This window comes from Etheostoma spectabile, chromosome 5, assembly GCF_008692095.1.
Source record: "Etheostoma spectabile isolate EspeVRDwgs_2016 chromosome 5, UIUC_Espe_1.0, whole genome shotgun sequence".
NCBI classification, from domain to species: domain Eukaryota; kingdom Metazoa; phylum Chordata; class Actinopteri; order Perciformes; family Percidae; genus Etheostoma; species Etheostoma spectabile.
This window is the reverse complement of record NC_045737.1, coordinates 7,049,703-7,067,685: the sequence shown is the minus strand read 5'-3', so window position 1 is coordinate 7,067,685 and position 17,983 is coordinate 7,049,703. Positions and strand designations below refer to the sequence as shown.

At 39.2% G+C, this 17,983-nt stretch overlaps 1 protein-coding gene and 1 long non-coding RNA gene across 4 annotated transcripts in view; one reads left to right on the top strand and one right to left on the bottom strand.

The window, feature by feature from the left end:
- The window catches only part of mlxip (MLX interacting protein), a 36,564-nt gene that overhangs the window by 9,574 nt on the left and 9,007 nt on the right, over window positions 1–17,983 (bottom strand). The gene's annotated exons all lie outside the window — the stretch shown is intronic.
- LOC116689462 (uncharacterized) overlaps window positions 16,360–17,983 on the top strand; it is a 13,694-nt gene continuing 12,070 nt past the window's right edge. The window contains exon 1 of the long non-coding RNA XR_004331994.1: window positions 16,360–16,833. This is a non-coding gene — a long non-coding RNA (uncharacterized LOC116689462). The remainder of the gene's footprint in view (window positions 16,834–17,983) is intronic.

Genomic DNA, 17,983 nt, shown 5'->3' with positions numbered 1-17,983 from the left:
TGTTTAATGTAGCGTACCGTTATCTGTTTTCTATGGGCGTAAAATCGTTGGAACAGGGGAGTTTCCTTATACCTTTCTTATTGCTACTCAACAAAATAGCCTACTTTAATAGTAAACACAATCACTAAATAGCCTAATAACTTGACCTTGTTTTCTACTCATTCCCCGTCCCCTAACACAACCTTGGTATCCTCTTGACTGCCGCCATTGCTCTTCTAAGCACTGCATTCGCTCCGCGTAGGGTCACTGCTTACATGAAGCAGCTAGCTTTTCCGGTAAATATTTTTCAAAATACAGTGACGAATCTGAATGATGAATCACATTTTATTGTTTAGAGTTCACAGTTGTTAGACAACTTCCACACACTTGGTTATTTGGATTTATTTAATGCTAGCTATATAATAATTAGATATTAGTGATAACCTGTTAATGTTATCTGTAATAAATTTTATATCAACCCAAGGATAATCTTGCCATAGAATCATTACACATCAAACCTAAAGACTAGTTGACACACACGTTACTAAAAACACTATATTCCAAAATGTCTGGTACTTGGAATTTGAGGTTTTAAATGACTCAGACGAAAGGTGTTCTGCATGAACATAGCTACACACAACATTATGTAGAGATTGAAATACCGATAACTAACACTAAACCAAAATCACAATCTCAGCCTCATGAACTTGGCTTTGCATTCTGTCTGAACAAACATCTTGTTAGACTGTGCTGCTGATCTTAAATTCTTATTGTTTCTACAACCCTGTCAGTTCCTTAACTGGGCTACTCCACATACGTACTTAATTTCGACTTCGTAAATTCCAAACAATCTGAAATGATCAAATTAACAAACAACAGTGTTCCGTTTGCTATTTGTAAACACTGTCGTGAAACTAAACCTAACGTACACATGCATTAGCTGAATGGGAATCTTTAACTGTTTTTGCAAGTTTGTCTTTGGCAAACCCAGAGTCCAATTTTTTTATCAATAATTTAATCGTCTTCTGAAAGTTTTCTGAAAAGGCGTCCTTGAACGTAAAATTATCGGTTTTAAAAGCGCGTCCACGGCGTCTTCCCACGACTCTCAGACGTTTACTAGGCAACGTGGACGCTTTGCGCAGGACGAGCTTACCTAGCGTAGCTAGCTCAGGTGATGTGTGGGTTGTGCAAAGCAACTAGCGCCAGTTCCAACCTAACATAGAAAGGTTTGTTTCTTTTTCTTTCGAGCATTGGAATTCGAGGGCCAACTTGTACAAAAGCGGTTTACGGGTTTCGTGTTTCGTGGAATCTTGTCATATTAATTTCGAATTAGCGTACGTTTCGTAGCCTACTCAGTCCGTACCATCGGCTAGCGTTAGCATAGGACGTGTTAGCAAGAGACCGACAGAACCAGGGGGAACGCTCTCATGAATTATCAAAAGAAAGATTAATCGTATGATTAGTATGAAGTGTTTGGCGCGATTATGTCGAAGTGGTTGAACGCACAAGGAGTGCAGACCTTCCTAAGTAATCCTCAGGCTAGAGATAAGAACGGAGAGCTGTACATCATACTCCGGCATTGACTCGGGCGCTCATCTTTACTAGCAGCTAGCACCATAGTAAAAATTAACGCAACTAAGTCGAACACTTTCTCCTCAAGAACATAATCTACTAGGACACTGCGCTTGTATGTATGTCGAATGTGTTCGGCATTGTAAAAAATTAGTACTATTGTAGTAGTTGATCCTCACATACATTTCCTTCAACAAATAGTCATCTAGAACTTCCACGGGCTCATAAGAACATGCAATACTTTTGCTCTTCATTTAGGTCCACTAGCATGGGTATTTGGGAGGATCCTTGCTCTCCCCTTCTTCCAAGAACACATCACTGGTGGTCCTCTACGCTGGATCTCATGTTGGGGTCATTTACAATCACACCTTCAAACTGCCCAGCACGCACATACTCTCAGACAAAATCTCCAAGTCGGCTACCATTCTCTTGTAGGACATATTGTAATTGAAATGAAAAAACTTGTCGATGGCATCCTTTAGATTAGGTCATGTGGTATGACGTGATGTACGTATAGATATACTTGATAAATACATAGGGCACCTTTTTGACTCATGCAAATAGTATCTGTTAAGTTTACGCACCTTTAGTCTGCGCTTGATCCGGTCTAGTGAGACGCTCACCGAGAGGAGCCGACGCAACGGGGTCGAGCACTGCTGACTGGGACTTCCTACACTTCTGGGTAGCTCTTCATCTCCACATTTTAAGAGCCTTTTTTCATACTATTATTAGTAACCTTTGATCTTGATCGGTATCCACACTAGAATGAACTAATATGCAGCATTCCTGTGCACACATTGTTTGTATTGCCACCAATTGACGGTGGTGTCATTTGTCCATGGCAATCTTTTGTTTTCAAGTGCACACCAACCCCTGGTATACCCTCGGGGCGGAGGAAGTTCAAGTGAGTGTATGGCTATTTAAGTTAAACAGTGTTTACTCATTTTACTTATCAATACAGACATAATGAAAAAAACTGAAACTGAAACCGTGGTTTAACGCTATACTACCCTTCTGGTCTTCACTCATGATGTATAGTATAACCTCAGTCTTTTGAATTTAGTGACTTACTTTTTTTTTCTCTCAAGTGAAGCGTCGATGACTGTTGACACCAGCCAAGCATTCGGACTGGGGTTTTATGACTTTCTGTCATTTAAATGTAACAGCTCCCAAAAAGTCTCTCTTGACCGATACATGACTAACGGTGTAGGATATGAATCCTAAATTTAGGATCTTTAAACCGTCCTTTTTTTTAGATAGGGTTTAAAGTCCTTTTTTAATTAAAGAAATAACTTTAACATTTGATCAAAGGTCATCGCTGTTCCTAGCTAAAAACCTTACCAACACCAGGTTCCAAACCACAAAACAGCTAGATGATCCACTATCTCATACTTTTGACAATATAAAAAATTTCCTTCTATTACAATCATAACCATTCAACAAATCGATTCCAACGTGTATGCATTTGGGATTGGACAATATACAGATAAACCTTTTGTGGTTCTGAACTCACCAGAACAGGATTTCAAGTAGTCCTTTTTGTTTTCTTCAGCATTTTAATGTCACCTAACTTTATAGATATGGCATTTATGCAGGTCTAAACTGTGTCCATTTGGATTGTTTCAGATATTACATATTTTTAATCCAATGATAGCACTCCAGCCGCTCAGCAACAGTTCAAAGCCAGGTATTAGTTATTACAGCGGACGGTAAGTCTGCTGGTCCCCTTGATTTAATTAGAATTCAAAGGCTATGTTAGTTTATAGCAAATCACTTGATCTTTTAAAGCGCGCAATGGAAGTCGATACTCGTGCCCTTAGATTAAGAATGTAAATTAATTAATCAACATTTTGTGGGTATGGAATTGTCAGAAATGTTTCTGTTATTTAAGCAAATGGTGTTTTGATAAATATATTATAATGTTTACATTGCCGTTTCTGATGTGTCTGTTTTGATTCAGTCTCCTCTGGACTCTAAAACTGTCAACAATGGCTGAAGGGTCATTGAGCAGTCTGGTTTTCACTGGAGACAAGCCTGAGATCCTACAGCAAAGCAGCAGGCAGTCTTGGTGGTGTGGGGGCTATGTGGAAGGTCTTAGCTGCAACACAATCACCCCAGCGACAGAATCAAGCTCTTATCCTTCGAACGATCCGATCACTGCTCTCACATTACTGACAGGTACCAGAGAGAGAGACACAGAGAGAACACAAAAAGACTCGTATTGTTTTATAACAGCGTCATGTACTCATTTCTCTTAATCTCTCTTTGTTTTCTGTGTCGTTGAACATCACAGCTGCATCTTGACTGGTGAACTCTGGGCCACATCAAGTTTTATGATAAAATTCCTGCTTCTCACTCCTTTGTCCTGTGATAAACCTGGATGCTATTGTTTCCATTTCCTTTTCCCAAGAGTGTACCGAGAGATACCTGGAGGACTGCACCTCTCTAAGCAAAACCCTTCATCATCAGTAGAAAAAGTACCATCTATTATGTCTTTAGTCTAAACTGTTATGTGCTTTATATCCAAATGACCTCTCTTTTTCTCCAGGAACTTTGTTGTGTCCCCAGTCAGATCCACAGTGGTACATGTGAATGCAACGTAAAAGGCATCCCCTCAGATCCTGCTACATGAGGATTGTGAGGCTATACATGCAGTGGCCTGCCAACCCAAACGCCAGTTTGTGGCCAGGGGCGATAAAGGGGTTTTTTAAAAATGGGGACTATAACAACAAAGTGAATGATCTCAGCGGTCTTCGAAACAGAGAAGCTGATTCAGTGTGTCACTTTTGACCCTCAAGGTGAGCCAACTGCATGCTGACTGTCATTGCAACAAACACATGTTGCATATGACCAGACTTACCCAACTACTACATGATTTGTCATGACATTTTGCAATGTAAGAGCTGCCTTGTTGTCTTTGAATAGGATTATACCTGGCAGTTGGCTTTGGCAGTGGAGCTGTTCACATACGAATTCCGATACTTTACAAAGTGATCCAGAATTGCTTCCTGTTACACAAACAACAGCACCATCACATCACTACTCTACCGAGCCTCAAATATCTTGCCACTGCGTAAGCAGTTATTTTTGAATATCAAGTGAATACGTTTGATCTTAGTTTATTGGCAACACGTGTTCTGGACTGGAGTTTGTGGAGTCATGGTTGGCCTTTTTTTTTAAAGCTATCATTATGAAATGAAATAGGTTTGTGGCTATGATATAATTGTATTGCAATATATATACTGTACCTATTTCCATGGTTCCATTTCCAAGTGTTGCCATGTACGTTTTAATTTCCTTGCTCACGCTTAGGATGCGCCGGAAAAGCAGTGACGGTATTCCGCTTGCAGACTAATGAAGGCGCTCTGCCTCTTGGTTGCATATATGGGCAGATACCGCTCCCCACTACAAGTCCCATCAAGACCTTATTTTTGGGGTTCACCTGGACAGCCCCAACCAGACTGCTCCTCTCGTGGAAATGACCACATTGGTTAGTCCGTGTTTGTAAATGTTGTAGGACTGTGAACTAGTTTTGGTGTTTTGGATACTGTGTGTTTTATGCCACACACTCTCTCTGTGAATAAGGTGGAGTATGATCTGGAAAACATGGACGTGAAAGCTTCTCATCCTAAGCTCAGAGCGCATTGAGCAAAGTGCTATGCCAATGGGCATGACTTGGTATCCTCCTCTCACGGCAGAGCAGTTCTTTCGTTGCCTCAGACCAATTCAAGCTGAAGCTTTTTAACAGCACTACCAAGATGTGCAGGTCTGTAAAATACTTTAACAAGATCAGATTATTTGTGAAATGTATTTCTCTGACGGTTGTCACCATGAATACTCAAAAACATGATTTCATGTGTTTTAAAAAAACAGAAAGACTGTCCGTGGCCCAACATACGTGCTCCCATTAAGAAATAATGGTCTTCCCATATCAAGAGAACCGAAAGCAACTCACTACCTAGTGTACATTACAGAGGACAAGGTCAGTGCTGAATTAGGGTGTGTAGTATTTTATTAAAGCTTTATTTTCTTTGTGGCAACTTGCTTCATAAAATAAAAAGAGCTCTGTCTCAAATAAGTAATTTATTTAGTCACAATCAGTCTGCATGGAGTGTTGCTCAGGTGTGTAAAAGTGTGTCCAGTAATTTATTACCCTAAGAAAATGTCTTTTATTAACATAACACACACCCCACGCACTTGAGTTTTTCTGATTGCATGATCATCTTGGAGTTGTAAGTAACGTTGGCAAATTGGATTAAGAATAGTGGTAGATCTATTGAAGAAAAGTTTTTTGGTAAACAGACAGGTGATTCACATTATTGATATAACAACTAAGAGTTTTATTTCCAGGTGGGTCTCCAGATTTTGCCTCTGGATGGGAACCCTACAAGTCCAACGCTCTGATCTGCCATCCGACGGGGGGTGTCCACTTTTGCTTGCTCGTACGATGGCCTATTGTTTTCACTGCAGGAGGGTCTGATTGCACTGTCCTGTCGTGGAGATAAACCTAAAGTAAGGTTAAATAGTACCAACTTGCGGACCAAGAAGAATGCATTAGTTTGTGACCATGTTTTCTGGAGTTAATCTCTCTCTGTTTGTGAGTGCAGTGCATTGGAGGCAGCAGCTGCCTTCGGAGGCGAGGACCTTGTGCCCTTTACGATTCTTTAGAGGGAGGCAGAGATGAAAGTTCTACGGGTCAGTTCAAAGTTTCCCTTGTTTCTCACCTAGCCACAGATTATTCCATTAATTTAAAAGAGAAGCATGCGTCTTGTATTTTGCATGTTATTTTGTATGTTGCTTTAAGAATTTTGTTTCTTGGTTTAGTCATTTTTCAGGAATATTTGTTCTGTGTGTTTAGTATTTCAAGGTGGTGGGAACATAATTTCTCTAAACTGTGAGTTTTATTGAGCCTTTGTGTTGGTTAAGTACCTTATGTGGAATAACTGAATCTTCTTTTATACTTTTTTTTTTCCCTTTCATCTCTTTGTTTGATGGTGAAGATGAAATGTTCAGCTTTGAACATTACGTTTTTAGTTATGTTACTTTGCCTACCATTACGGCAGTCTTTCCTTCACTGTCACAGGAATTTGGGTGGGTGACTGGTGAAATCTAACACTATGATGTCTACTTGCTATTGTACAGCATTGCTCATATTCACACATACATTTGATTGTACAAGGCTTTGAGATAGATATAGCTTCTCAGTTTTGGAGCTTTTCTGTTTTAAGGAGATGGAGGACTTTTTCTATTACTGCCAAATCCGTCATCAAGGCACTGACTCATGGAGAAACGACAATTGTCTACCAAAATCCCCCTGTCAGAGGTTCCCTCTAATGAGAGCTTTGGCCTACTTCCTACTGAGCAAGAGGTACAATGTGTGTAATCAAGCACATTTTTCCATAGAAAATATCATACAGTAAAACGTTACACAATTTTTTTATTATATTTTACCAGATAGAGATATGCATAATGAGGTCAAGTTCAGCAAGTATGCAAACAGGAAACTATGTGACCGACATTGACCTGAGGAGTTTATCAAGCTGTATGTCACCCCCGCCAGCATTCGGCATCTCTAGCAATGAACTTGTTCAAGCTTTTCACATCCTTGGTGACTGTGATAATACAGGACAGCCTTTTCTGCAGAGACAATGAACTGCTAGATCTTCTACAGGTTCGAGGTTCGCTGCAGGCTATTCATTCAGAAATGATTGTATCTGTCAGTGATATACTGTCAAATAACTGAGAAGTTATTGTCATCATGACACAAAGTCCAACATGTGCATCATTTTTACATTACCTTTGACAGGAGAACATATGAAGGGAAGAAGTGGCAGAGTGTTTCACTTCGCTGTTAGGCCTCAATGAAGAGGAAAAGAGAAGCAGAAGGAAGAGAGGGGGAATGCTCTGAGCATACACTGATAAATCTGACGTAAAAGAAAAAAAACTCACTCACAAACCATAACCTAACACTTCACATAACACTGAAAAACATCTGTGTGTGTTTGTGTTTTTGTGCGTGGGGTGTGTGCAGGTGACACATTTCCCTCAAGTGTGCGATCCCAGATGAGATATCTAAAAGACATTACAAGTCACATCCTGGGCTTCCCATCCTCAGCAGAGTAGAGTGACAGGTCTTCCCCCCATAGTGAAAGCAAGGAACTGTCTGTTAGTCTAAGAGAAGTTGTGTGTGATGACAAGCCCTTGTTTCTTTCCATAACATGCCCTAGCAGAATGCTGGAATTTGCTTTAATTCAAAAATGATGAATATATATCAATATAAGTTAGATCATTAGTCAGCTTTGTCACATACCACATAATAAATGTGTTTTGTAAAAAGGTTTAAATTGAACAGTATTTTCCATTTGAGGAAATGTTGTTAAGGTACATTTTGATGTTAACAGGCTACTTTGTTGTACTTTGTTGTAAAGGATTGCAATATTTCTCTCACCATAATACCATTTCATTACTTATGAAAAAAAAGATAAAGAACATCAATTGCTTTATTCATTTTTTTCTCCCTCAATATATTAGAAGAGTAATTGAAACCCTGAAAGAAAACTTTCAAATATTGGAGACTCCATTCATTTTTCTTTCTATTCAGAAGTTAAAAACATATTTATTTAACACGGTGGCAAATAACACTTATACAGTAATCGTTACTGTAGTTTTTGAAACCCAGATAAAACAAGCAGGACTGTGTACGACAGCTTCAGGTTTTTTGAGTTCTGCGGTGGGTGGGGCTCTGAATCCGACCAATCACAAACGTTTCAACACAGGAACTTCCGGCTCCGGACAGCGACGCCTGCAAGCAGTTTTTTGTCAGCTGGTGGCTGCGATTCCAGCTACGTCACTATTTAGCAAGACAACAACAAGTTAACTCGAGCTTTAAAAATGAGTGAACAGAGAGCTCAACCTTACAGGACGAGTTTAAAGAACTTTAACTAAGATCAGCCTTAACCGCGTCCTCCAGCCTTATGAAAAATACAGTTGTATGTCCTAGCTTGCTAGCTAACGTTAGCTATTTGTCTTGTGAGTTACCGACATGGCTACTGGAGAGATGTATTTAAGTCAGACTTACCGTCAACCATCGGCGAGCATAAAGCAGGAGCAGGATGACGACTCGGACGTGGAGGAAACTCACCTGGGGCTACGGAGCCAGACGGGTCTGGAGTCTCAGATCATCCACAGCGGACACTTTATGGTGTCCTCCGCCCCATTGCGAGCACCCTCCGAAGAAAGGCTACGACTTCGATACTGTCAACAGCAGACCTGTCAACCTATCATTTGGCAAGGCGAGCATGTCGACCTCTCCATAGACGCGTCCTGACCAAACTCTTTGAGTGCATGACTCTTGCGTACAGTATGTTATAACACATCTGAGCACCATGTATTCATTACACTGTAGCTCTCACCAAGTTCATGTTAAGCTCTCGTCAGTGCTGGAATCAGTCAGAAAAGGGACAATCTGGAAATTGCAGTCACGAGTCTCCTCTTCGTAGGCCTAACTGTTCCGATTGACCACCTGATTGTGGTAAAGGAAGTACTGAGATCTTCACTCAAACCCAAGTACCAATACCTCACAGTAATACACAGGCTATGAAAAAAAAGTGCTGCACCTCAAAAATTCTACTCCATAGAGTACAAATGTATTGCCATCAAACTGAAAGAAATCTGCAGTAAATGGCACTGTGACTGACTGATATGACATTATCATATTATGAATACCAATGTATTATGGCACCTATAGAACATTATGAGCGTCGAGGACAGGGTTGAGAAACTCCGATCCCATCTCCAAAGCTCTTAAAAAGATTATCTTTGTTCTAACTTAGAGTAGAATGATTTTAATAAGGAATCGGAACAACTGTAACCTTCATTGGTGTTGGTCCAAAGTCGCTAAAATGTTACAAATACTGAAAAGATATCTGAAGAGACAGGCCCAAATCAATGTCCTCAAAGATATTACTTTAATCTGACAAACAGCATTAAAAAAGTATGAGTCTATAATTGTGTAAAACAAGAGTGATGTCACTTTTAAAAATAGTTCATATCATAATGCGCCCAGTGTTCTGAAATATATGGGATTATGTTTGTGCCTTTAATTCCAAGCAAAACTTTCAAGTACAAACAAACATCACTACCTTAAGCAAAGAATTACACCTCAAGGTAAAACTCGCAAACAAAACATTTGTGTAGTCGTAAACTATTGGTATTTTATTCGTTTGATAATATGTCTTTTGTTTACACTTCTGTCTGATCTTTCTCAATGTCAGTCTTTTGCTCTCTTCATCACATTGCAGTTGCGTTCCCGCTTTCTCGTTTGTGCTTCCAAAACTCTTTGTTTGCAATTCTGGCACAAAGCTCTCGCAGGCGGGTCTAACAGGGCTGCGTCCCCATTGGCTAATAGTTTGGGGTACGTTTAGGTGACGCTTAGTGCCCGCCTCCCCGCTCTGGCGTTTCGGTGCATCAACGTTAGACACGTTAGAGGACACAAACCACTCTACACGCGGATTCCTACAAGGTTAATAAAGTGTAGTATTGATCTTTTTCTGTGATCTACGTTTTAAGGACTTTTCTAGAATTTGTTGTTTCGTTGAGTAAGTTACTACCTAGCTAGTTAAGTTAATGTTAGCTGACTTGTCAGTAACGTGACTAATGTCTACTATGACAAATTATCATCCAGCAAGGGTATTGGTTAAGTCGCATAATTTAGAAGCTGTGAATATAATATATTCTATCTAGAGATTGAAACATGCATTAGATAATGTTCCTCTGTACACACTGCTGCAAGATGGCAGATAACTGACTATTTTTGTTATTTTAACGCTTTAAATTCATCAATATTTAGAATGAATGCACATTGTTACTACTGTCCAAACTTGTACTTTAACTTACACCAGGACCTTGACAAATGCTTTGCATAGTAATCCTTCTTGTTTGATGTGATGTGCATATATTAACATGAAGCCATATTGTACTTCAACATAGTCACATAGAGGTAGGGATCTATAAAGTTGATCAATGATATTCCAAAAAAGTATTCCGTAGTGTTATGAAAGGTAAACAAATGTTCCTGGTGTGCAAATGCTTATACATTTTTTATTTATTTTTGAGCTAAATTAAACACTTACATCTAATAGGTACTTCAAGCTTTAAAATAAGAAGTCAAGGAAGTCAAAGAGCTGTCCTGAGGAAAAGGCCGTCGTCCAGACTGGAGCGCGAGCCACCCGTGAGCTCAGGAGACGAGATGATCCCAGGCGTCTACGAGTTGTGTGATATTCCTCACCATCCTCAGAGTGTTGTTGCAGACACAAGTCCGCAGAGGAATACAGCTTGTCTTAGTAGAAACTGAAAATGTGAAATATATACATAACCCAATTACTCAGTATGTTTGTGTATTGTCTAATGATGACTGATCCTGACCTGTGTTGTACTGCAAATATGACTGACACTGGTTCCAGCTTCTTCTACCACTGGTTCTCCAGCAAAATACGTTCAATATCCATTATACGTATATGTGAAGTTTTATATCAGACTAAAATAAAGCATTATAATAGTCTCAACCTTATTTCCTGTATTATATAAAAAAACAACAGACAAGGGTGAATGTACAAAATTGGTTTAACATATTAAATGCATTTAAAAAAAATTAGGTTTAAACGTGTAACACAAATTAAATTACAGGGCAGTATACTGTAATAGGATATATAACTTACAATGGACTTAGAACTACAAGTACACAAAAGGTTATTTTAAGTGTTAATTGAGTATCTCAGTAAAATATGATTGGTACATACAGTGGGGAGAACAAGTATTTGATACACTTCTGATTTTGCAGGTTTTCTACTTACAAAGCATGTAGGTCTGTGATTTTTATCATAGGTACACTTCAACTGTGAGAGACGGAATCTAAAACCAATAAAAATTACGTTGATGATTTTAAAATAATTATTTGCGTTTTATTGCATGACATAATGATTTGATACATCACAAAAGGAGAACTTTATATTTGGTACAGAAACCTTGTAATTACAGAGATCATACCGTACGTTTCCTGTTTCTTGACCAGTTTGCACACACTGCAGCGGGATTTTGGCCCACTCCCCATACAGACCTTCTCAGATCACTATCTGAATTACGGATATTTGCACTGAATTGTAGATATCTGTATCCAGTTTGAGATACTGTATCTACAGTTTGATTCTGACTAGTCATAACTCCATTTATACTCAATTCAAGATGTCTATATGTTCTTTTTCAGATATCTCATATTAAGTTTTAACTAGGCAAAATGGCGTAGTATATATCTCCAACTGGAGTTAGGGATATTCATAATTCAATAGTAGAATATCTATTATTAGGTATAGATTTCTTGAAATACATTTTATTAGAGATGTCTGAATTTGAGCACCTGTAACTTTTATTCTGCCTAGTCAAATGTTAATTACAATCTATGAATAATCTGAATTTGAATGAGTTTGGACTAGGCAAAATGACGTTGCAGATATCTGTAAATTGCAAATTGGGCCGGCATCTCACACAGGCCCGCAGAGCACGTTTTCAAATCATCACATAGCTAGCACCTGTTAACTGTTAACTTGTAATCAGCACTGATTAGCACCATGTCGGAGCAGCCAGAGGTGAAGGCGTTTTCAGTCATCTTTTTAATGCTGCAGCCTGTGCAAGACAGGAGCTGGCAGCAAGAAATGATGATTCAACGTTACTTTCCACAACAAGACGACTATTTCGCCAGTTTTCAATAGAACGGCGTTCTCTCTCTCCACAAATCCCCTGTGTGAGGGCTAGTTCAATTGCATGCCATTTTCTGGTGTTTTTTACGATTACAGCCAACCCAATGACTGTTTCTTTCTTCTCCATTCTCAGAAATAAGGAAATGAACCCACTTCTTCTTGATTATGGCGGGGAGGGGAAATTACGTATTTATGGATATCTAAAATCGACAAACATCATGCACAGTTATTTGCACTAGTCATAATGATGTTTGAGATATCTTTAACTTTCATTCTGCCTAGTCAAAACCAAATTACAGATATCTGCAATTGTTTATTCGATTAAGTCGAATGGCGTTTTCAATGGCGTCATTGCAGATATCTGTAATTCAGTTTTGACTACGCAAAACTGAATTACAGATATCTCTATCTGTTGTTTTGACTAGTCACAATTACATTACAGATATCTTGAATGAAAATTCCAACATCCAAATGCAATTACAACTAGTCAGAAAGACATTGTTGATATCTACAATGTAATTCCGGATAGTCAACTTAGCTTTTAAATGTTAAAGTGCTTGCCATAGCGCAACTGCAAATGTGATGGAGAGAGCAAAAGAGCAGAGGGAACTGTAACACAAGAACATATTATATAACGAATAAATGACCAATGTTTATGACTACACAAATGTTTTGTTTGCAAGTTTTACCTGTTTAGTGAAATTGATTTGCTTGAGTTAGTGGTGTTTGTTTGAATTTGAGAAGTTTTGCTTGGAATTAAAGGCACAAAAAATATCCCACAAAGACCAAAACCGACAGTGAATGTTGATAGGCTTCACACTATGTCATGTAGTGTAATTGTTATGATACAAACTAAAAGGAGCAAATAAGTTTAATGCAGTTGATGTTAAAAAGAATTAATAGGTGAGTTATAAAGAAAATGCTGGGTATCCCATGGTTCTGTTTACTGTAGCGTGGGTGCCGAGCCAGCTGCTCAGAGGATTCCCTCTGACTTAGCAAATGGCACTAACTTGGATACAACAGAAGACTATTTATAGACCAGGAAACCATACCATTCTGTTCTGCAAACAGAGAAATTAAGACATTCTGAACCCCAGAGAGCCTTTACTCTCAGCAAGAGCATAGTGGATCTGCAAAGTTTCCCCCTATAATAACAGGAAAAGACTGGACAGGAAGCACAGACTGCAACAGGAGATGGAGGATGGAAAGAGGAAACAGGTGCTTTTAATTACCTACTTATGCTTTCTCACATCCTCTTTGTGACCTGGAAATCTGTCCCCCCCCGCTATCATGGACAATCTTCCAGTCCCTTAAATGAACCTTGAGGACAGAGGAGACTTCTGGGCTTTTAATGGTCAACATCCAAAACGTTTTTTTTTTTTTTAAGGATTATTTTTGGGGTTCTTTTCCTTTTTATTATAGTGACAATGGATATAAATATAAAAAATATGAATTTATATAGCGCTTTTCACAAACTCAAAGCCGCAGGACAGAAATGGAGGAGAGAGTGAGTAGAGAGAGAAGAGTGAGAGTGTGTGTACTGGGTGAGCGAGGCCGCCCCTCAACATACAAATCTTTTTTTATTTTTTTATTTGCGTACATTTATGTTTTAATAGTCTTTTGTTTTGCAAGGAAGAAATCATTGACACGTATTGTCAGGTTCAGGACACTTTACTTACTAAATAAAGACGGTCAAGCAAGAAAAACGAGAGAAACTCAGTTTGAAATGTGCATATAATAATAAAAATATGCATGAAAGTATACTCCTTTAGACACTACTACAGAGAGAATAAGAAAAAAAGACTTTATAAAAATGAATTCTCTATCACTTATGGTTCCATTTAGTTAACAAATTAAAATAATTGATTTCTTTTGATTGTAAATTTGCATTGTGAATATGGGATTTGGGGAGGAAAGTTAGTTATAGTTTGTCACTATAATGACATGGCATTCAAATACAATAAATTGTATGGTAACAGCTAAGAAAATTTGTCAGCTATAAATTATTATTATTATCATTCCACTGCACATGTACATTTACAATTCCAAAATTAGTTAGCAAGTTTCAGGATGCAATCACAGAGCAATGTACATCTATGTCACTCTGTAACATTTGTAAGAGATGTTTTCATTCTCTCTGTCAATCTCTTCTGTCCTTTTTAATTGAAACATTCACTTTAATTGTTTTATTTTGACATTTTTTTAAATGTGGTGAATATAACTGGTATAGGGCACTGGTAAATTACACTCGGATGTTAAACTTCACATCAGCATTCTTCGAGGAAGTTTCAGTTCACTTTTTATTATTGCCTGTTTGACTGTTTCACATTTCTCTGGCGCACGCGTCTCCTCTCAGTTCATTAGCCTCCTCATCTCTGTATCACACTTGTAACTATAATTTTAACTTAGCTTGACTTGGCAGATTCCATCTTGTTGTTTTTGCTTGCTTTATCTCTTATTTTTTCAGTACACTGCCAGTGTAGGTAAAGGTACCTGTACCTTTTTTTTCTTCTCTTTTTTAACATCTTGTACACTCACATTCTCAGTGTAGTGTATAGCTTTTTTTCCTGTTCCAGTGAAAAGAGTGACTTTCTCTCAGTATGACATAATTGATTTCAAAAGGTACTTTTTTGTCATTTGTTACCTAGACATGTTGTTCCAGAACTTGTGTATTGGCATTAGGAGCCAAATTTAGACCACTCCCTCAGTGAAATACACAGGGCTGCTAACACAAAGGACAGCACTGTGATTTTTAAGGGCTAAGATATTTATGTACTTGTACAAGTGAAGCCATCATATTTTTTCATAGAATGCATTGTGTTTCTAATCACTTGATATTATTTTACTGTTAATTTCCTGTCTTTTCAGTGGGAAGTTGGTATCTCCCAAATGGAAGAATTTCAAGGTCTAAAACTGCTTTGGAGGGACAAGATCCGCCCAACACCCCTATGGAGAGCCTGGTATATGCAGTGTAAGAGTTCCTCTTTCATTTGGTATCCATAGAATATTTAAAGTGACTTGAATTCATTAATCAAGCTTGAGCATGTGTAAAGACATGAGAATTTGGTTCAAGAATCTATTGTCAGAAATAGTGGGGGAGGACACTTCGTAAATCGATTTTTTTGTATTGACAGATCTACATTTCAGCACATATTGCCTATTTCATGATGAGGATGTCACCAGTCTTTATTCATCCTCTCGGTTTATGTTGTATATATATTTAAACTTACACTTACAGACTCACACCATTATCTGTAAAATAATGATCTATACAGTATGGAACTAGATTTCGCTTTTCATGATTCAAACTGTCTTTGCACTTGGTGAATATTTCTTGGTTTGTTTACATGCCAGAGCAGTTTTGTGACTGACTGATAACACATCTCATTCACGTCTCAAAAATAAACACAAACTGTTCAAGCTTTTCATGAGCCCAAGTTGAGGCTGAGCTCTGTATATTTTAAGTATTTCATTTATTTCTTTATGTATTGCAAATTTAATTCACCAGTTTGAAAAAAATAACTGTGCATTTCATCTGAGGGTGACTTTGAGGTTGTTTGTCTACCCTGCAGATGTGGAGAAAGGGAAAATCCAGTTTGTCACTTTGCAACTCCTCTCGAAGGAGTATGGACTTGATGTCCAACGTCCTGCAGAGGTAAAGACAGAAGATTGATTCAATCATTATGTGGTGCCCAAACGGCAGTTTGGCTTTGTGTTGTTTTTGTCACGGAAATCCTCGCGCGAATTTTATGTTTACACTTCCAACAACGCTTACTATGGGTTTTATGTTTCCCTTGTCACTTCCTTTCTTTGTGCTTTATGTTTGTTATGGACTTATTTCCCATCTCCTCTTTATGCAGGCGTACCACAGAGGAATATGCTGGAAAAGAGAATTGAATTGTCTAAGAGAATATCACAAATGGAGAACATACTTTAAAAAAAGGGTATTGAGTTCAGTTTTTTATATACAGTGGGGAGAACAGTATTTGATACACTGCCGATTTTGCAGGTTTTCCTACTTAGAAAGCATGTAGAGGTCTGTAATTTTTTATCATAGGTACACTTCAACTGTGAGAGACGGAATCTAAAAAAAAAATCTGGGAAATCACATTGTGTGAATTTTAAATAATTAATTTGTATGATATTGCATGACATAAGTATTTGATCACCTACCAACCAGTAAGAATTTGGGCCCTCACAGACCTGTTAGTGTTTCATTAAGAAGCCCTCCTGTTCTCCACTCATTACCTGTTTTAACTGCACCTTTTTGAACTCGTTACCTGTATAAAAGACACCTGTCCACACACTCAAACAGACTCCAACCTCTCCACAATGGCCAAGACCAGAGAGCTGTGTAAGGACATCAGGGATAAAATGGTAGACCTGCCCAAGTCTGGGATGGGCTACAGGACAACAGGCAAGCCGCTTGGTGAGAAGGCAACAACTGTTGGCGCAATTATTAGAAAATGGAAGAAGTTCAAGATGACGGTCAATCTCCTTCGGTCTGGGGCTCCATGGAAGATCTCACCTTGTGGGGCATCAATGATCATAAGGAAGGTGAGGAATCAGCCCAGAACTACACTGCAGGACCTGGCCAATGACCTGAAGAGAGCTGGGACCACAGTCTCAAAGAAAACCATTAGTAACACACTACACCGTAATGGATTAAAATCCTGCTGCGCATGTCCAGGCCCATCTGGAGTTTGCCAGTGTCCATCTGGGTGATCCAGAGGAGGAATGGGAGAAGGTCATGTGGTCTAATAAGACAAAAATAGAGCTTTTTGGTCTAAACTCCACTCGCTGTGTTTGGAGGAACAAGAAGGATGAGTACAACCTCAAGAACACCATCCAATCGTGAAGCATGGAGGTGGAAACATCATTCTTTGGGGATGCTTTTCTGCAAAGGGGACAGTACAACTGCACCGTACTAGGGGAGGAATGGGGCCATGTATTGCGAGATCTTGGCCACAACCTCCTTCCCTCAATAGGAGCCTTGAAGATGGGTCGTGCTGGGTCTTCCAGCATGACACGACCCAAAACACACAACCAGGGCAACTAAGAAGTGGCTCCGTAAGAAGCATCTCTAGGTCCTGGAGTGGCCTAGCAGTCTCCAGACCTGAACCCAATAGAAAATGTTTGGAGGGAGCTGAAAATCTGTATTGCCCAGCAACAGCCCTGAAACCTGAAGTCTGGAGAAGGTCTGTATGAGGAGTGGGCCAAAATCCCTGCTGCATTTGTGCAAACCTGGTCAAGAGCTACAACTCCTCCATACAGACCTTCTCCAGATCCTTCAGGTTTCAGGGCTGTTGCTGGGCAATACAGATTTTCAGCTCCCTCCAAACATTTTCTATTGGGTTCAGGTCTGGAGACTGGCTAGGCCACTCCAGGACCTAGAGATGCTTCTTACGGAGCCACTTCTTAGTTGCCCTGGTTGTGTGTTTTGGGTCGTTGTCATGCTGGAAGACCCAGCCACGACCCATCTTCAAGGCTCCTATTGAGGGAAGGAGGTTGTTGGCCAAGATCTCGCAATACATGGCCCCATCCATCCTCCCCTCAGTACGGTGCAGTTGTACTGTCCCCTTTGCAGAAAAGCATCCCCAAAGAATGATGTTTCCACCTCCATGCTTCACGATTGGCATGGTGTTCTTGAGGTTGTACTCATCCTTCTTGTTCCTCCAAAC